The sequence below is a fragment of the Rattus norvegicus genome, chromosome 13 (genome assembly GCF_021556685.1).
Source record: "Rattus norvegicus strain SHRSP/BbbUtx chromosome 13, alternate assembly SHRSP_T2T, whole genome shotgun sequence".
Lineage (NCBI taxonomy): Eukaryota > Metazoa > Chordata > Mammalia > Rodentia > Muridae > Rattus > Rattus norvegicus.
In genome coordinates, this window is record NC_141546.1 from 59,326,567 (window position 1) to 59,348,692 (window position 22,126).

The window sequence follows — 22,126 nt, forward strand, 5'->3', positions numbered from 1 at the left end:
TTTTTGAAGATAGACATTAATGAAAAAATAAAACATAAGAAAAAGAAGTCGTTTAGTACATTGAAATTAATTCTCCATTTGTTGATATAATAGTAGATAACTGGGATGAAATTTACTTGCCATGGAATCACAGTTAATATTCAGATGAACCAATTGGATTGAAAGAGTAACTCCTCATATATTACCATGTTTTGCCTATTGAAATTTTTCTGCTTCATTATTTACCCATCTTTTAGTGTGCTTATTTACTTTTTAAATGTCTGTTCTTTTACTTGTTTATATATTTTAGATAATAGTTTTGTGAGATGTTTTCTTGATACAGATCTTTTTCTATGTTGTAGCCGGCTACATTGTCAAAATGACAGTGTCCTTTGACTCACAAAAGATTTTTAGTTTCACAAAGTTCCATGTATTAATTGATGATTTTAGTGTTTGTGCTATCAGTGTCCTATTCAGAAAGTCTTTTCCTGTGCTAGTGAGTTCAAGGTTGTCCCCTACCTTTTATGCAATCAGATTCAGGGTATTATGTCATAGTTTGTGGTTTCTGATTCATTTGGGACTGAAATTTTACCTCTACCACTCTGTGGAATATATAAAATGTTCTACAGAAATATATACTCCTATATGGTCACTGCTGCTCCATTCATAATAAGCAGAAATTTGGAACAACCTAGATGTCCATGAACTAATGAATGCATAAGGAAGATGTGTTACACAAAGGTGACACAAGGGATTATTTATTTATCTGTTAAAAGAAATGAAATATGAAATTGCTAGTAAATCAAAAGATTGTGTTGAGTGAGGTAATGTCATGAGTTGACCTGTGCAAACACAAAACACAATAAAAAAATTTTCTTTTAAATATTTGTGTTAGAAGTGGTTGAGCTCATAAAGTTTTTCAAGAGTTGACTATAGGAATATTGAAACAGTACCATCATATAGAAATTCACAAATTGAAAAGGAAATAATTAATAGTGTAGCAATATACATTTATCACATAAAGCCAAAATATGACAATTACAAAAAGACAGAGCACAACACATGTCAAACATTTTAAAATTTGAGTTCATAAAATGAGAAATAGAATGGAGTACAGGTAACTGGGAGTTATTAGTTAATAGTTAGGAAGCTAATGTAGGAGGTATAAGTGAGCCCTCCAGATTTGTGGTACATATGTACAGTATAGTAAGCCTTAAAAAATTTTAAAGTGCACTGTTAAATTGTTTCTTCGCCACCAAAAGATAACACATTTTAAAATAGAAATTTTAATGAGATATTTCTCATTGTGTTGTTTGGAAATGTTTTAAAAGTACATCAGCCATTCTTTAGTAGTATCTGCAAAATGAAAATGATGATATTATATAATAGTATAAGAGAATAAAACTTGGAGATACAACAATCTTAGCTATGTATAATATAAAGAGCAACAAATACTGGTTTGTGTTTATACTGTTGATGTTATTCTTATCAGAGTTCAAATCATTGTCTTATAAACTTTAATATCATTGAAATTAAAATGTCAGTGTCTATGAAGATGGCTTAGTCAAAAAGTATCTGCTAAAGCATTGACCACACTAGGATGATGAACTGAAAGTGGGTGCCCAGTAGCCACATAACGATGGCACACACCTTTAATGCCTCCAGCATTCAGGAGGCAGAAACAGGTGAAGCTTTGAGTTTCAGGTCAACCTGGTGGACAGAGCTAGTTACAGGACATCCAGGGCTTTACATAGAAAAACTCTGTCTTGGAAACAAAAACAAAGCAAACACAAATAAACATTTAAAAAAACTGCATAATAGCATGATAGTAATGGGAAGGGATGGGAACAAAGGTAGATCCTTAGAGCTCATTGGTTGACTAGCCTTATCTGAATGAATAAGCTGCAGGGTCTCAGAAAGTAAACTGAGAAGCAATTATGGAAGACATTGATATTGAACTCTAGCCTCCACACTCATGAAGACATACATAAATTCCTATGTGGATCTGCATGAATGCATTTGCACCTCTCCTCCTTCCCCTCCCTCTCCCCACATATAAGTAATGAAATTGTAATTTGTCATTTACTTCATTCTAGTGAATGTCGTATGTATGTGTGTGTATTCAACTCGAATTAATGATAATATTTTATTTTCACTTTGTTCATTCTATATTTTCTTTCTATTTATGTGTATGTGCACAGACATATGCTTTACATATAACAGTATGTGTGTGGAGGTTAGAGTCTTGGGGAGTTAATTCTCTGTAGTTGAGAGTTTTAGGTATTGAATTCAAGTTGTCAAGATTGTGTTCCAAACACTTTACTCGATAAGTTATTATAGATATCATGTCTTATTTGAGATCACAAATATTTTCAATTTTCTTGTCTTGGTCTCTTTTATGAATCTCTCAAAATGCAATTTTCTGCTTTAGAGGTAGCAATTAGAATTAAGCTATATATTTAAGTCAAGAGCAAACCACTGAACTGAGAATAGGACCCCCGTTGAAGGAATCAGAGAAAGAACTGGAAGATCTTGAAGGGGCTCGAGACCCCATATGTACAACAATGCTAAGCAACCAGAGCTTCCAGGGACTAAGCCACTACCTAAAGACTATACATGGACTGACCCTGGACTCTGACCTCATAGGTAGCAATGAATATCCTAGTAAGAGCACCAGTGGAAGGGGAAGCCCTGGGTCCTGCTAAGACTGAACCCCCAGTGAACTAGACTGGTGGGGGGGGCGGCAATGGGGGGAGGGTCGGGAGGGGAACACCCATAAGGAAGGGGAGGGGGGAGGGGGATGTTTGCCCGGATACCAGGAAAGGGAATAACACTCGAAATGTATATAAGAAATACTCAAGTTAATAAAAAAAAAAAGAAAACATGATTTCTTTTATTAATAAAACTGTTAAAATGGCATCCAAAATCAGCTCAAATATGTTTGGTTGGTTTATTTGTTTGTTTGTTTTTGTTTTTGTTTTTTTATAAGTAAAGTTTTATTGGTATACAGGTCCAGGTAGAGCTGATTTTATGTCGTTGGTATTTTTTATTGGATATATTTCTTTATTTACATTTCAAATGTTATTCACTATCCTGGTTTCCTGTCCATAACCCTCCTATCCCCTCCGCCTCCCCATAAGGGTGTTCCCTCCATCCACCCCCCATTACTACCACTCCCCTGACATTCACCTGAACTGGGGGTCCAACCTTGGCAGGACCAAGGGCTTCCCCTTCCACTGGTGCCCCAACAAGGCTATTCTCTGCTACATATGCAGTTGGAGCCATGGGTCAGTCCATGTATAGTCTGTTGGTAGTGGTTTAGTCCCTGGATGCTCTGATTGTTGGCATTTTTGTCCTTATGGGTTTGTAAGCCCCTTCAGCTCTTTTAATCTGTCCTCTAATTCCCCCACAGGAGGTCCTTTCCTCAGTTCAGTGGTTTGCTGCTAGCATTCACCTCTGTTTTTGACATGCTCTGGTTGTGTCTCTCAGGAGACATCTATATTCAATACTACATCTGATAGAGAGCTAATATCTAAAATGTTTGATTGTTTTAACCCAGAATGAAAAGAGGCACAATTTATTCTGCAACTGATATTGGCAGCTACATTTATGATGTCTTTTATTGCTTATAGCAGTTATTTTTTAATGGCCATGCAAATTTTCCTAACTTTCTAACTAGAATTTGATTAGAATGCCTTGAAACCATATGCCAGGGGAAACGGGGATAAAACCCTGTTATTTAAAGACCAGTGTCTGGTTTTTGGAGTGCTCTAATGTAGGGTTAGTGGGTCCTACATCCCCTCCTCCACAGTGCACTACCACTGAAGGTGTGACAGAAAAGTGACTTGCACTTATCCCAGTCTGTCTCTGGGCTGGTGTCTGGCTGTAGGAATCTTCCCAACCTCCGACACTCTGGGGTGAGGAAGCACAGTCTGCAAGATGGGACACAGCTGGAGCAGAATACAGGATCCTTGGCTTGTGGGGAGGCAAGGGCTCTTGGGCATTCAGGCACTGCTGGAAGCTGTGGAAGAGCTAAGAACAAAATAGGTGACCATGGGCTGGATCTAGTCAAGGATGAGAGGGAAAAGTGGAGGGAGCTAGAGCTGGTCCCTTGGGGAGAGAATCCTTGGCTTAATGGTTGATGACTTGAGGCTGGGTCTTGGTCTTAGCTTTGGCTGGGAGCACAGAAAGGCCTTCTTCAGAGATTAGATAGCTCTGTAGGTGAAGGCCTTCTCCACAGCTCCCTATGGCATATCCTGATGAAAAGAGGCAGTTCATAGTTTTAAGGCATTTATTGTCATGGCTGAAAGTGAATGAGTAAAACTGTACCCTACTTCTCAGGGTGGGCCTGAGATTAAATACCTTTTGAAGGGAGGAGTGTCTGGGATGGAAAGTTCATTGGTTAAGCCTCCAGGCCTTTTTGGTTTCTTAATAGTATTTATTTCCTGAATATTTTTATGTATTTACATTTCAAATGTTATCCCATTTCTCCCACTCCCATACCCCCTCGGGGCTCCCCCGGCTTCTATGATGATGCTTCCACTCACCCACTTCAACCTCAATGCCCTGGCATTCCCCTACATTGAGATAAAGAGCCTTCACAGGACCAAACTTTTCCTCCTATTGATTCCAGCCAATGCCTTCCTCGGCTATATATGTTTCTGGAGTCATGAGTCCCTCCATGTGTACTAATTGATTGGTGGTTTATTCTCTGGTGGGGCACTGGCGGGGTCTGGTTAGTTAATATTGTTATTCTTCCTATGGTGTTGCAAACCCCTTCAGCTCCTTCAGTCTTTTATGTAACTCCTCTATTGGGGTCCCCTAGTTCAGTCCAATGGTTAGAAGCAATTATCCTCATCTGTTTCAGTAGGGCTCTGGTAGAGCCTCTCAGGAGATACCCATATCTGGGTCCTGTCAGCAAGCACTTCTTTGCATCAGGAATAGTGACTGGGTTTGGTGACTGCATATGGGATGGATTCCCAGATGGGGCAGTCTCTGGATGACCTTTTCTTCAGTCCCTGCTCCACTCTTTGTCCCTGTATTTCCTCCTGCGAGTATTTTGTTCTTCCTTCTAAGAAGGAATGAAGCATCCATATATTGATCTTCCTTCCTCTTGGGCTTCATATGATCTGTGAATTTTTCTTAGATATTCCAAGCTTTTGGGTTTATATCCATTTATCAGTGAGTGCATACTATGTGTGTTCATTTGTGACTCACTCTGGATGATAATTTCTAGTTCCATCCATTTGCCTAAGAATTTCATGTAGTCATTTTTTTTCATAGCTGATTAGTACTCCATTGTGTAAATGTACCACATTTTCTGAATTCATTTCTGTTGAGAGACATCTGGGTTCTTTCCAGCTTCTGGCTATTATAAATAAGGCTGCTATAAATATATTGGAGCATGTGTCCCTGTTGTATGTTGGAGTACCTTTTGGGTATGTGGCCAGGAATGGTATAGAATGGTTACACAGGTAACACTATGCCCAATTTTCTGAGGAACCTACAGATTGATTTCCAGAGTGGTTGTACCAGCTTGCCATTCTACCAACAATGGAGGAGTGCTCCTCTTTCTCCACATATTGCCAGCTTCTACTGTCACCTGAGTTTTTCATATTAGCCACTGCGACTGGTGTGAGGTGATATCTCAGGATTGTTTTGATTTGCATTTCCCTGATGAACATTTCTTTCTTTCTTTCTTTCTTTCTTTCTTTCTTTCTTTGGATTTTTTTTTACCATTTTATTTTTTTTCCTTTTCTTTTCTTTTCTTTTCTTCTTTTTTTTTTTTTTTTTTTTTTTTTTGGAGCTGGGGACCGAACCCAGGGCTTTGTACTTGCTAGGCAAGAGCTCTACCACTGAGCTAAATCCTCAACCCCCTTTTTTTTTTACCATTTTAAATGTTATTCCCTTTCATGTTTTCTGGTCCATAAGCCCCCTATCCCATTCCCCCTCCCTCTTCTTCTATGAGGATGTTCCCCATCCCCAACCAACCGCTATCACAGCGTGACATTCCCCTACATTGGTAGGTCCAGCTTTCTCAGGACCAAGGGTTTTTCTTCTCATTGGTGCCCAGCAAGGTCATCCTCTGCTACATATGCAGCTGGAGCCATGTATCTGTCCATGTGTACTAAACATTTCTTTAGGTGCTTCTCAGCCATTTGGAATTCCTCAGTTGTGAATTCTTTGTTTAATTCTCATTATAATGGAGATCTGTCTTGAGACTATGTGACTACAGGTCACATCCTCTATCTGTGGAGGGTTATAGAGCATTACCCTTATGTAACTGATTGCCACAAATCTATGGAGGGCTGTGACTAGTGACAAGGTCCTGGTGCAGGGGCGTCAGGGAAATGCCTATCATTTCGTCATGGTCATTGAGTTTCTAGCCTTAGCTCAACCAGAAACCAGGCTGCTTTTCAAGGTCCCATACTCTAATAAAAATGTTTAGGTTAGAACAACAGAAATTAGCAGGTTGCAAATGCCTATCATCATCGCAGCCTTAAGGAATTAAAATCATTCTGAGCTACAGTGAATTCAAATCCAACCTAGCCTAAACAAAAAGACCCTGGCGAAATTTTTAAAGAAAATTTAGAAAAGAAAGAAGGAAGGAAAGAAGGAAGGAAAGAAGGGAGGGAGGGAAAAAGGAAGGAAAGAAGGGAGGGAAGGAGGGAGGGAAGAAGGAGGGAGGAAAGGAGGAATGCATGGAAGAAGGGTGGGAGGGAGAAAGAGAAAGAAGAAAAAAGGTGGTGGGGGAGAAAGAAAGAGAAGAAAGAACCCAGGCTGGCAGATAGACAGACAAGCAGACAGAGAGATAGGTAGCTGGCAGACAAGCAGCAGGCAGACAGGCAGACAGGCAGCAGGCAGACAGGCAGACAGGCTGACAGACAGGCAGACAGGCTGACAGACAGGCAGACATACAGGCAGACATACAAACAGATAGGAAGACAGACAGACAGACAGACAGACAGACAGGCAGACAGGCAGGCAGACAGGCAAACAAACAGGCAAATATTTTCAAATAGTCTTCCTCTTTCTCTCTCCAGACTTCAACTTAAAACACACACCATGAGTGAAGTAAGAACACTTTTATATTATTAAGTGTTATAAAGTATTACTTTCCCATCTTTATACCAAATGCATTTTGCACTAAGTCTGTCTGCTGTACAGGACACTCTATGGCATCTGAGCTCATGAGGAGCCTATATTATTATGTCTATGTGTCTGTAGTCATAGCTGGAGTTATATACATCCAGTCACCTCTAGTTATGCACTCTCTAGAATTCTGTGCTTGTGTGGCTTAGTATGTTTGGCTTATCATTCCTCTTTTGGTTGGTATTTAAGATAGTACATCTGATTCACATCTTAGTGTATACTGCCCTTTGAGATAGCAGAGTGAAATAATAATTTCTCATAAAGTATAAGCACTTGCTTTTGCTCTGATAATTATATTTGTTTAATATGTTATACCATTAATATTTGAGTAGGAATTATTAAACATATATATATAGTCTAATAGTGTTTAGCATCACCTCATTTCAAAGTTTTTCCAATAAACATTTTATTAATGAAACATTGAATGATATAAAATATGGCATTGAGTAAGCTAGGTAATTGTTCTACTTCATTATGTCACTCAACACCAGAACACTCTGAGTTGATAAATATAAAACTAATAATTAATGACACTACTCAGAGACTCTAACATATTATGTGCTTACATATGAATAACAATATGCAGAAACTAGTGATAACAATTATTTAACCTTATTATTTCCATTTCACAAATATATGATTATGTTTGGAGCTATAATTCTCTAACATAAGGCTTTTTTATGTCATTAGATTTGGTTAACTTGAATGTCATAAGGCACAATAATTCTAGACATTATTCTATTTAAGAAATACAAATTCAAATTAAAGCTAAGTTGGAGAGGAAAGAATTGTGTATCTAAATGGATATTCCACTTTTAGTATATAGGATCGTGGATTCAAATAATTTTACAAATCCTGAAAAGCGTGTTTAAAATATTTTTAAGTAAAAACCTTCATAGTTTATTCTTCATTGTAGATATGGCATCTGCTGCTGAGAGAAATTAGGATCCATCCTGTTAGATTCCTAATAAAACTTAAAAACTTACTTTTCCTGTAGTAGCATTGTATTCTTTTTCTAGCTATCTATATATGTCATGGGGACACTTAAAGCATGTCTTAGCAGTTCTAAGGTTGCTTACCCCTGATTCCCTATAATCGAAGCTGTTTAGTCTTCACACGGAAATGAATCAGTATTTAGGATGTTTCTATATCATGACAGCAAGATTAGTTCAAAAATGAAAAATTCAGACAATCAACCAGCTGTTTCATACACAAAATGCCAAACAGCTGGTTCTTCTGACTTGTTTTTCTCAGTAACTTGATTGAAACAGCAGGGTTGATTGTGTTGTGCAAATATAGCCTCAGAGCAGGAAAATTAGGGAGTAAAAAATCTTGACTTTATTGTTGACTTTTAAAACCCCAGTTTCAGAGTTTCTAAAGCTATAGAGTCAGCTACTTGAACAGACTGCTTTCCACTGTGTTCACCGTTGACTCAGAAAAATGTTTACAAAAGAACTCTGGAACTGCGAGATGATTTTAATCACCACAGTTATTACCATTTTTGTTCCTCGGTGACCTTCAAAGCATGCCTTTTCCCAAGTCTAGACAAATGTACTAAGGATTGCTTAGACCTTCATTAAAATCCCTTTCCACATACTCACCAATGCTATGTCCCAAGGGACAGCCTTTTACTAGATAAATATTTGCACAGTGAAGTGGATGGCAAATACAGACTATTTTGTTCTCCCAGATGAATGAGAGCTATCAGCTGAGGCCATAGAGGCATTGAGCTTATGTTACTGGCATCTTTGATAGCATGCTTGTGCTGCTTGCTGCTATGGGTTACTTACATGTCTTAACCATACCACTTGAGAGATATTGAAGGTATTAAAATGATAATTGGTATATTCATAACAAAAGTCAACAGGCTGTCAGCTATCAACAGGAAGGCTGTAATGGGATAATGGGAAGAGCAAACAACATACAGATGGGGAAGAAATAAAAATATGAAGAAAATGAGAACTATTAAGAGAAAGATCTGTAACAAAAAAAATCAGAAATATTCTTCAATGAATACCAGTGAAAACTCTAGGCAGAGGTACTCCTTTTACAAATATTGGTTTTGTGTGTGTGTTGTGTGTATATTAGTCTATTGAATTTTCACTATGAGAAGAACAACGTTGACATCATATACCAATTAAATGTGTGACCTTCCTCAAGGAGAGGCTTAATTACCAAGATTTATAATCATCTTTTGCTCATCAAGATGAAATCTAAAAATAAACTCTCTACACCTACAAGTAGGAATGAGAGAAAGAAGGAAGGCAAAGAAAAAGAAAATGAAAAAAAAAGAAATGTGATAGAAGGAAAGGGAGAGAGAAAGGGAACTTAATTACAGGTACCTTTTTCTCTGCTTTCCATACTTTAAATTTCTTCAAGCTTTCCTGCTGTGAAGGCAACCATTGTTCTCCAGGGAGCTAATTATACTAAGAAGCTTGCCTTCCTGGTGGGCTCTAATAAGCACAGTTCATCCTAGAACTTTACCAGTGTGTGTCAAAGACCCACAACTGTGTAGGGCTGATGCTAGGGGCAAACTAGAGAAAGCTCTGTAATGGAGCTGCAGTAAACACACACTCCATTACCAGGACACGAGTGAAATAGTACACAGACCTCAGGAACAGGAAGTATGGTTTCATTAATGCTGAACCATAGGGGTCAAAGAACTAATGAAAGGGCTAAGGGGATAATGATCCTACCTATGATAAACACTGTTTACCATGTAGTCCTGAACACACTTCTGTGTTAGGAGGAGTCGCATAGAGGGGACTGCATTAGCCATCTGCTCACTGCACTAGTAGCCATTTTTTTTTTTTTTTTTGCTTTCCTCCTTACATAAAACAGTGACCTAAAAGACAGTGAAAAAGGCAAACAGTGCCATACTGGAAGAAATTAAGAAAGAACAAAAAAGGAATAAAATAGCAGCAGCATATAAACATATTTGCCTTTAAGTTTGCAATTATAGCCTTCTCCCTTCATTTCTTAAGTGTTCATTTGAGTCAATTTCTCAAAGATGTGATCCATGAATGTGGATTAGGTTCTCACTGTACCTAATACATATCTAAAATAATGAGTAATGTTATTTAAATGAATATTGTTGTTAGAGTCTTTGAAGTCCTTGGATGAAACAAAATGCATAACACAGACAACACTCAGTGGCCTGATATTTTATTATAGATTCTTAAGCTCTTAGCTTATATTATAAACTTATGTTGTGATTACTTTAGTCTTTGGGACAAAACAGTATCAGTAATTATGTTTATTGTCTTGGTAAATAAAGAAAATGGCCAAAAATAATTTTTAAAGCCAACCATTTTCTAATAGGAACTCAAAACTTTTCTTCTTAACCAAATCTATGACTATACTTTTTATTTTTTTAATGAAAACTGACTGACTTTAACTGATAAATATGCATTATAATAAAACAACAAACGAAACAACCTTTTTCAGTCTTTTAGCAGTAAATACCAGAGAAGAAGAATGCTAAACTTTATAACTAGCACACAAAGGACCAAGATTGCACGGCTCCCCTTCTATAAGAGTCTTGCTATGCTTAGCTGTGAACCACACAGAAGATTACCGCCTTGCCTATACAAACACATCCGTGCTTCATAGGAAGATTCTTTGAAATTTTCCACTGGTGATTCCAAGAGCAGGCTTCATAATGACCTTATGGAAACAGCCCGGTTTTCAACACATCCCTGTTGCTTCAATTGAACAAGGTTGGCCAGCCGTAACAAATAGCACAGCAGTCCTTCTTTTCTGGTGTCCAATTCAAATCCATTCATCCCACTTGGGAGAAAAGCTGTGATTTCGTCGCAGGATTTATAGCATGAAAGCAGATGTACTGCTCAAAGTCCGTGGAACTGACAACAAAAATATCCCCACAATGTTTAGAGACTAAAGCTAACTCTGTAAAATGAAATCGATGCTATATAGACTGTCATTAAAAAAAAGGGAACAACCTGTTACAGGAGCAAAAGCGACAACACAAACAAATGTAAAGAAAAGCAAATCTACAAAGGAATATCACAAAATAAGCATAAATATAAAAATCAGCTACCTAATACATATATATATATATTTGTCTCCTGCTAAGATTCTCTTTCAAATTATAGTAAAGGACTGATAAATATGCATTATAATAAAACATATGCGGATAAAAATATGTGGATTACTAGAAATTCTACTTTGAGTTTCATTCTTTCTTTTTCTTCCTTCTTGTTTTACTTCCTTTCTTTCTTTCTTTCTTTCTTTCTTTCTTTCTTTCTTTCTTTCTTTCTTTCTTCTGTTCTTTCTTTTTTTAGCTTAAGGAAACATTGTTCAATAGTCTGATGCTTGTCCACAGCTTACAGAGGTTATAGTCATGAGCATAAATATTCAACAGTTTCATATAAAATATTTCAATAGCAATTTTTAGCCATAAGTGTTGAATAAATTATATAACACGGAGAGTACTTAACCAAAAAACAAACTCAGCTTACCAGTAAAGGGCACTTAATGCTATTTCAGAGAACCAAGCTTCAGTTCTCAGCACCACCCATGGCAGTTCATAACTATGTTCTGTTCAGTTCGTCACTCCAGTTCTATCTCCTGATGTGGTGCACGGATATGCATGAAGGCAAAAGAATCCATAGCTTATTTTCTTAAACACTTTTTATAAACTGATTTTGTCAAACATGTGTGTGATCTAAGTATTCTGAAAAAAAAATTGAAGTGAGGCAGGCTAAACTACAATATATACTCAGTGCAGTGGGAAGCATGCAGTGGCTATGACATTGACAAAAGTCTACCTATAAGAAGCATTTTTATGACATATGTTTTCAGTTTCATATAGGTTTTGAAGAATGTCTATAATTTCCATTTACTAGTATACATGTTACATATGTACAAGCTTATTATATATGGATATTCATCCTACAAGAGCCTTATCAAACAGTGCACATTGTGCAAAAGGTCTCAGCCCATAGACACTTAAGTCAATTACATTCATTCTTCTGGTTGAATTGCTGTTAGTGAAAGAATTATTGTTGCTATTGGGTTGTGCTCATGGATGGTCTTTTACTATAGAGACTGTGTGATGTCTAACACAATTCATGTTGTGTTTTAATATAGGGTGCATATTACATATTTTAACCACATAAAGGAAAACTAAAGAAAAAAGTCCAAGATCAAAATGTCAGCTATGAAAATAATCAAGAACACCTCATTACATGTGCTGGAAAACTTCCTGGGAACTCAAATAAAACTCTGTGTCACACAGAAATCACTTCTGTAATATTTTCCTAAGATATTGCTGCAGACCCTTTGTGATGCTACTGACAATTAGTAGTTGTCTGCAGAATGTGTGCCCCATGGCTGAAAGTTGATGAGTTTTTTTTTTTACCCAGGAGGAAAATCACTCTGACTCCTCACAATAGCTTTGTGCCTTCAAATCCTAGGGAAAAACTCTCAACCTGCTTAATAGCTTTACTGGATGTCACAATGGAGACTCTGTCTTCCAATCTGATTTAGTTTCACAAGTGAAAGCAAAGGAAGATACTTCTGTGGGGCAGGAGAGAAAAGGCAAGAATGAATCTGGAAAAGAGTAATTACTGTTCACATCCTTAGTCCTCGCCTTTTGGGGTTCAGGAAGACAGACTGGGCTAGAAGTAACATAACCAGCCATAGAAACAAAATCAAAACCAAACAGAAAGCAAGCAAAACACCAAATTAACATCTTATGATAGTGATTCTGAATGTTTACAAAAGAAACCTGACATGTTCATGAACTAAATGGAGATGGCATTAAAACAAACAAGTGGACAAAACAGATGGATCATGGCCTGACTGTAGGGTTTTACATGCCCATCTCTAATTCTTGCCTATGGAGTAGCTAATGTTGTCAATGCATGCTGTTACCCTGCTTCTAAACCTTATTTTCCTTACATGGCAAAAGATATTAAGAACCAATAGTAGGAGACAAAAATCACCCTGTCTACAACAGATGAATGGGAAAAGGTCTTTATTTATATAGATCTCTGTTATTACAGCATTTGATAATATAATAATGGCTTTTAGGGTTTAATTTATCCCATTATAATGTTCTCATGTTTATTTAGTTGTTTATTTCTTTGTTTATTCGACTTGTGTGTATGCATGAATGGGAGAATGATTGTCTTGAATATGTGTAGATGTCACCAGACAACTTTTAGGATTCCGTCCTCTGTTTCAACCTTGAGGTCCCTGCGAATCAAACAAGCTCAGGTTTCTTGCCTTTCTGGGTTTTTGTGTGATTTCTTAGTCACCTACAAATGATTATTCTTATTGGTGTTTTTAGAATATATTGAGAAAATTAAAGTGTACAGAAATTGAAAAGTAGAAATACAACAGATATTCTCAAATGATTTCCATCTATACCCAGACTCTTCTCTAAGAAAACTTCTAAGAAGATCTCTAAGTTTATAAACTTTATATTTATCATTCTTGGCTTTAAATTTTTCTGTAAGAAGAATTTACTTTTTAGAAAAACTCAAAACAAGCTTTATTACCTCCAGAAATTATTGAGCTGCAAGTGAGCTGGTCCTCAAAAACCACTCTTCTTTGGTGTCTAACAGGCATGATACAAGTCTTTACCCTCATGGAAGTCATTCTAACTCGATACAGTAAAACTGTGTGTAGACCGCAACTGAAAGTCATGTTGTAAGGCATGAATCTACATAGAAAAATGTAGTCACTCTGGAATATTACAAATTAACATGATGGGAGAAGACCTTTCTGTGCCACCACATTAATAAAAATAGAGTTGGCCTGTAAACTATAATTAATTATCCTAATGTAGTTTTATAAAACCTGCCCAATTAGTTGATTCTCTTCTGTTCTGTCCTGTCCTCCCCTCTCCCCTTATCCCTCCTCTCCCCTCCTCTCTTCTCTCTTTTTTTTCTCTCTTTCCCTTTCCTCTTCTCTCCTATTCCCTTTCCCCTCCTCTTTCCTCCTCTCTCTAATCTCATCTTTCCTCCCCTCTCCTCTTTTCTCTTCTCTTCTTCATTCCTTCCCCCACCTGTTCTCCCCTCCCACACCTTCTCCTTCCATCCCCCCTACCCACCTCTATGTAATAATTTTCTTTCAAATATTTAACATTAAATCCTTAAAGGAGATAGTTTCTCTTTAAGTTGTTCCACTCTTCTCTTTAAATTTAATACTTATGCAAATTTCTGTGAGTATTATTAGATATCTGGCAGAGAAGGCAACACTTTTTTTTGATTGATTTAGTACAGTCGTGAAGTTTATTCAAATTCTCCTCTATTTTAGAGAATTATGGAAGCTAAGGCAGGGTACTTCTCTTTGCTCCCAGCAGTAAAAACGGACCTGGTAATAATTATTATGAAGCCCTCTTTATAATGGGGGGAATCATAACTGTTAGGTGACCAGGCAGTATTCTACCAGAAGTATCTATTTGTGGTTAAATTTAAGAGAGACTTTGTGTGTGTGTGTTTGTTTGTATGTGTGTGTGTGTGTTTGTGTGTGTGTGTGTGTGTGTGTGTGTATCTGCACTTGTCTATAGCTGCATGTATTTTGTGAGCATTCAAAGGATAAGGTGTTGGGTGTCTTCCTCTACCTATCTCCATGTTGTTCCTTTGTACAAGTTCTCTAATTGTACCTAAAGTTTGCAAAACTTTGACAAGGCTAGTAGCCAACAATTCAAGAGCATTCATCCCACTCCAGTCCCCATAGTGCTAGGGTTAAGGGTGTGGCTATTTTCAGATGGGTGCTGGGGCCTGAGCTCTTGTTTCTGTGCTAGCTTAGAAAGTGTTACTAAAAGCTGGATTGTCCCTCAACCCTAAGACTTAGTCGACAATTAGTGTGTTAATAGAGAAACAAAGTTTTAAGAATAGTGTATTATTTCTGGAGCAAGGCATCTGCTCTCCTTATATGTCTACATTGGCCTTCACTGTAAACAAAAGACAGAGTGCATCTTTCTTTATATTTGAAGATGATCAATCTGCACGTTAAACTGCAACACGTGTTCCATTTGACATTTCTGACACTCTGCACTTTTTGATCTCTAGATGACAGATATAGATTGTCCTTTTGTCTTGGTTTGCCTCTATGCCTAGATACAATATGATATCTTGCCTAGAAATCTATGCCAATTAAAACACAATGTTAAAGAATAAATAGTTAATAATTAAGCAGATTATTTTACATCTTCTTCCATATGATATGTGTCATCTCAATTTGCAATTGAATAAATTTTAACTATAAGGTTAGAGTTTTTCCCAATATTTAATAGCAAAAGTTATCTTTGCTTCACTTTCTACTTTACTAGTAATAGTTTGGATCAAGGAATGTGTGGTAATTCCCCAAGGTTTCCACACAAGAAACTCAAAGAATTATCCTTCAACAAGAAACTGAAAGACAAGAGAGAATTTTGACAAAAAAATGAATAAATAAAATATATAGTTTGTTTGTAAATTATATCTCAATAAAATTGGCAAGAAAAAAAATCTTGGATTTTCAGAATATGCTCTATAATGAATCTTTACAGAAAGGAGTTGAGAACAAATTCTGGAATATTTTACTTTGATTTTCCATAATGATGAGAAAAAATTGTCTTAACGTACGTAGGTTGATAGAGACTCAGATGAAAGTGATCCTACGGTAGAAGGTGAGACAAACGAGAAGAGAAAAGCTAAACCCTAAGTGACGGAGCGTTTGTAACTTTGAGACTTTACACTGAGAAATAAAATGTGACTCTGTGCTATATTGCCTAACATACATCCTTTCTAGAATGGGAATCTGAGAGAGATGGTAGTAGGCATTATTATTGTCTGTTTGATGAATTAGAGGTAGAATTTGATTTGAGGAGGAAAGAAAAATACTGAGCAGTGTCTTTAGAATGTCACTCATGAAGACAAGTAGCGGGACCTCTCAGGAACTGTAAATGCCAAAAAAAGATGCAAATAAATATTAGTCTTAAGTTTGGCATCCACTCTTATAAATCTTTCTTTCACTTTACAGAGCAGAAACAGTGCACCAAGAGAAGGTAAGCCTTAAGCACTGGTATCTAAGTGCTTTTTATATAATTTATATTTTCAATTCACTTTGAGATTTTATATAAATATGTACTGCAGCACAATTTAAACTTTCTGCATTGCTTATGTTGCTTTTTGTTATGCTAATAACATCTTCTAATTTCATCAAAACTTCTTCTATATACTATAAAATCAGAACTGTATTTTTAAGTAGAATATGCTCTTATTGTAAATAGTCTCCTGGTATTTGCTGTGTATGGCTTTTTGCTTTCCAACTCGAAGATCTAGATTTCCCTACTTCGTAAAACGGAAGACTAAAAGGTTTATCACAATTTTGAACAATCTGTCTCATGATATAATGAGTACGATATATTGTCTAAATGCATTCCACTTGCAGTAAGAAGAAATATTTTGTTGCAAAATGAAATAAATGACTCTCCCGAATGGCGTTTTGTGGATTACACTGCATTATATTACTCCGCAAGAACCAGGGTTAATCTGCTTTAGATGAACTTCTGAATCCATCAATGATGCTAATAAATCCGATTTTCTTTGTAATTCTCTCAATAAACACTGGTAAATTATTATTTACTTTAAAAATTATGTTGACTCAAAGTATTTTTTTTTCTCTTTTTAGAGGCTAACCACTAAAACCTTCAATAATCAATAACACGAATATCTGACTTTTAGGGAAAAACTATAATGGGTGTCTTTTGCTTTTCAGTCTTTTTCTGATATCGAATTTATTGATCTGTTTGGAAGAACAGAATATGAAAATAGTCATGTCAATTGTTTAGTATTTGAAATAGAGAACTAATAATCTAAAATGTCTGCAAAAAGATCATTTCTGTTTAGTCGCACAGATTGGAAATGTCAATTTTTGTGTTTTAAAAGGTCTAAATTAAACCAAAATTAAACAGTAAACAGATGCTACTTATAAAAAAATGAACACAAGTATTATAACTTCAAAAATGTAAAAGAAATTCTATGTATGTACATATGGATGTATGTATGTATTTATTTACTGTATGTGAGTAAACTGTCACTCTCATTAGACACACCAGAAAAAAAGAATAGGATTCTATTACAGATGGCTGCAAGCTACCATGTGGCTGCTGGGTAATAAACTCAGCACCTCTCAAAGAGCAGTTAGTGCTTTTAAGCTCTGAGCTATCTCTCTGGCGTATAAAGGAAATGTTTACAATTATATCCAAACATTTGAAAGTTTCATTGAAGCACATTTTTTTTCAAATAAATCTAAAACTTGTTTAAAATCTATCAGATTTTTGTTGTTAAACTATCATGTGCCCTTTATTTTATCATATGGTTTCATAGTGATTAAGATAAAAAACATAAATATTTTAGTCTTCAAATTAAAATTACTAAATACAAACCTGTTTACTGTTTAAGACACAAAAATGACAAAAAATCATTACTTTCACTGTAAGGAAGAGGAGACTCTGTCTCTTTATCTCTGTTTCTTTGTTTTTCTGTGTTTGTGTGTATGTATGGTGTGTGTGTGTTGTATGTCATGTGTGTATGTGTGCATGTGTGCATGTATGTATGTGTGTGTTATGTGTCATGTGTGTATGTGTGCATGTGTGCATGTATGTATGTGTGTGTTATGTGTCATGTGTGTATGTGTGCATGTGTGCATGCATGTAATGCATATATGTATGTGTGTGTATGTGTGTGTGTATGTGTGCATGTGCATGTATGTATTTGTATAGACATGTGCCACATTGCAATTTTAGAGATCAGATGAATTTCTGGATTCACTTCTTTTCTTCACTTTTTGTAAACCTGTGTGTCAAATTTCGATGGAAAGCTCTGTTTGCCAGGATCAGTGTCAAGTGTCTTTACCATAAGAGCAATGTTACTGGCACAAACAAGCCTCCTTTCATGAATCAATATTCCTTTATTAATCTCTGCCAACTATAAACAAGCTATGGTGTTTTTATGTGACCTATAGACTAGGAAATAACTTTAAATTATCATATGCTTAATTCAATTCAATTCAATTAAAATTTAAAATGATTGATTTAATAATAATGCATAATTCAGATTTCAATGGTTATATATAAAACCTCATTATAAAACAATATAAGTCATTTTCACATTAACTATATGTATTTTCCTCTCATGGCAACAATATATATTGTTTAAAAATATATTAAAAAGATTAAATGGCTTGTAAAATGTAAAGTAAATACTATTCTGTCCTTTATAAAAATATTTTTCAGACACTGGTCTTTACTTAATTTGCAAATGATACCTGGCTTAGAATTAAAGAACATGTTGAAGAGGAAATAAATGCTGCTTAAAAACGACAAGGAATAATATACAAATGGTATTCCTGCAGACCAGAAAAAAATCCAAAATTCTAGATACCATTTTTCCTAGCTTTTCTTAGAGATAATGATGATTTAATTGAAAGAATTAGTCACCAAACCACATAGTATGCTGTTTCAGTGGCTGATTTAATGTATGCAAAGATGGGGAGAAGGGTTAGGTCAGTTAGCGGACTGCTTGCTGTACGACTGTGAGGAGCTAAAACTGGATCTGCCACCACCATGTTTTTAAAAACTGGGTGTCATGAAACATTTCGGTAACCTGAGCACAAGGGCAGTAAAAAGATCCTGGGCGTGGGCATTGGCCAGTGACTCCAGTTGAGTCAGTGACCTCCAAGTTTAGTGAGAGACCATCCCTTTAAAAAGTAACTAGAGAATGACTGAGAAAGACTTTGGCTGTCATCTCTATTCTCCACACACAGGGGTTCATCTATAAGTACACATGTGTGTGAACACATAGACACAATAAAGCACAAAACAAAAGAAGAAAGATGGCGAAAGTAAAAAATGAATATCAGAATGTAGAGTTCTGTAGATAGATAAAGAAGAGTCCAACATCAATAAATACATATTTTCAAAGGTCATCAAAATTATAGAAATTGCTCACAAATATGAAAATTGATAGAAATCCACTACTACCCTAAAGCAAGATGTTACTCTGTGTGACAGTTTATATATTCTCGGGTGCAGGGAGTGGTACTATTAGAGTCTGTGGCCTATTGGAGTATGCATGGTCTTCTTGGAGTATGTGTGTCTCTGTGAATGTGAGGTTTAAGACCCACGCCCTAGCTCCCTGGAAGCAAGTTTTCTGCTCAGAGTCTTCAGATGAAGATTTGGAACTCTCAGCTCCTCCTGCTCCACGCCTGCCTGAGTGATGCCATGTTCTTACCTTGATGAAAATGGACTGAACCTCGGAACCTGTAAGGAAGCCCCCATTAAATGTTGTCCATATAAGAGTTGCCTTGGTCATGGTGTTTATTCACAGCAGTAAAACCCTAAGTCTCCTGTGAATAATCTCTCTGGCATTGTACTCTGTAGGGCAATGTAAATTAGTCAAAATTACATGCATTTTGAAATTCATGGTTGAGGAAGAAATTCATGGTGGGGCAGAAATCAGCTAAATTTTTTTTAATAAAATTAATGTAGAATAAGAACAAAGAAAACTATACCTAGATATGTCTTTATCAACATGCCAAGGGTACACTCCAAGAGAAAATACTAAAATTATCCAGAGAAAATGAATATATCACATTCTGTAGAGAAAATAAAAAGGGTAAGGCGAAAAGCATTTCTTTATTGAAATGTTGAATGCCAGAAGGACATAGATAGCTAGATAGATGATATGTGTGTATGTGTGTGTGTGTGTGTGTGTAATTTATATAATATATATATATATATATATATATATAAAATCTACCTATGATTTTCTATCATCAAGGAACTATCTCATTATTAGTTCTAATGATATAGCTCAGTCGGTCTTAGATCAAGCTTTAACATACACACACAACACACACACACACACACATACACACAAACAAGTAAATAAATAAATAAACAAATGTAGGGAAATGTGTTATTAATAAAGCAAAGCTTATTTTTTGATATAGAGTAAATGAAAATGTACTTGTAAGTTAAATTAACAGCGTATCATCATTATACACTATCAGGGCAAGATTTTGGAAACTAGTAGCATAATTGCTTTATTTTTGAAAATGTAGCAACTTGAGCATAAAGATCCTGAGTTTTGAGGAGATCTAAGTGTACTTAGTTATCTTATTTTTCTTATTAAAATGTATTTTATTTTCTATTTCCAATGTTGATTTTACAGAATTAAAAGCAGAAAGTATTGACCTTTGCTACTAATAGGGAGACCAGAAGAACACAGGTCAGAGTATACAACTGAAAGAAATCCAAAGGGAGTGGCCTGAGCGGCCCCTGTTCACTCGCAGGCCCAGCACATTCAACGAATCTTTGTAATTTTTCTGAAGAAATATGGCCATCAGGCTTTAGGATTTAGAAGCCAAAATATGACTTAGCAATTTCAAACCTTGATTTTTTTTTTTTTTCCGGAGCTGGGGACCGAACCCAGGGCCTTGCGCTTCCTAGGCAAGCGCTCTAACCACTGAGCTAAATCCCCAACCCCTCAAACCTTGAATTTAAAGTAGTGTCTATGTATTAGAAATTTGAGTCGGTATTACAACTGACAAATGGTATCAGGGCATGACTCATACTGAACGGTTTTAATCCTGTGTTTTGCTGATCTTTCCTACTATTTACTTGTCTGTCTCAGGAACTATTCTTAAAATAAGTGCTTTCTGCAACTATACATATATTAAATATCCTATTTTAATAGTTTTATAGGTTTATTATGTGAAGCTACATAGTAATATTGTGAGGTAACTCTAGTAATATGTATAAATCAATACAGTGAGTTATAGGAAGTACTATGCTGTAATTTTTAAGTAATGAATCTGAATTCAATAATTAATTGTGTAAATGCTATGAAATGTTAGACTGACTCAGCCCACTCAGTCAGTCAACAGGGTTTCGTGGGAGGGAGGAAGGATTAAGAGACAATTAGACAACATTATAATATGACTTCAGCAAGTGCTGAAGAGGGTTTAATTTTTTCCAGTCTGCTTTTGTATCATTCTAGGTGCAGGCAAAGAATACAGTCAAGTCTAAGGCATAAACAAAGTAGACAAGGAGCAAAGGTTTGATGGACCTATCAAGATGATCTAGGTCTTGATCCAACTTTCTTGTTCTGGCCCAAGGTCAAATCCTTGAAGCAGCACCGAGAGCTCTCTACATTAGACTTATACACTAAAATATGTTTTTATTTAAGATTTGTTCCAATTTCTCTATCTATATTATTTGGATTAGGCATATCTGAAGGTAAAGGTTAATTTAAGAAGTATATAGTCTGATAAAGTGTTTCATCCAATTATTAATATATTTGACTTTTTTATCTGTAACATAATGATAATAAATATATCCTGCCTAAATATAGGGGCTGTTTTAAAAATAAAATTATTTTTCAAGTGGGAAAATACATATAAACATATAATCATTGTTTTACAAAATATAGTACTGAAGAAGTTTGTTGGCAGTTAAGAATATTTGTAACTCTCCCAGAGGACTATAGTTGAGTTCGCCGTGGCTATGTAGCGGCTCATAAAATCCTTTTATTTGAGGCATGCTTCCTGCCTTTGCTGGGAAGAATAGAAACAAGTAATCATGGGTTTTCAAAGTAATATTGTGTCACCAAAAATACCTAGAAGATAAACCACTTCTAATGGACATTACTATGGTTTATTTTGTGACATGAAAATATGTGCAGTGGGAACAGGGCACTGGAGGTTCAGTTATGGGAACCTATTCCATGGATAGAAGCATTAATTGGGAACTCGATTTGACTGTATGACCTCCCGAAGCACTTTCTTCTGTTATAGGCCTGAGATTTGGTTTCTTAGGGAATGATACTCCAGCTGCTTTAGGGAATGATATGTGAGGCATATATGATGGTGGTTGTGATCTATTTGCTGCTTCTGTCTGTTGGATACTTTCTCTTAACGTTTTTGTTTCTCCATGCTACATACATAATAAACTCATTTCTATAATACTAAAATT

At 36.0% G+C, this 22,126-nt stretch overlaps 1 long non-coding RNA gene across 1 annotated transcript in view; it reads left to right on the forward strand.

Annotated features, from left to right (window-relative positions):
* The window catches only part of LOC108352547 (uncharacterized), a 209,007-nt gene that overhangs the window by 159,419 nt on the left and 27,462 nt on the right, over positions 1-22,126 (forward strand). The window contains exon 5 of the long non-coding RNA XR_015635527.1: positions 16,129-16,153. This is a non-coding gene — a long non-coding RNA (uncharacterized LOC108352547). The remainder of the gene's footprint in view (positions 1-16,128; positions 16,154-22,126) is intronic.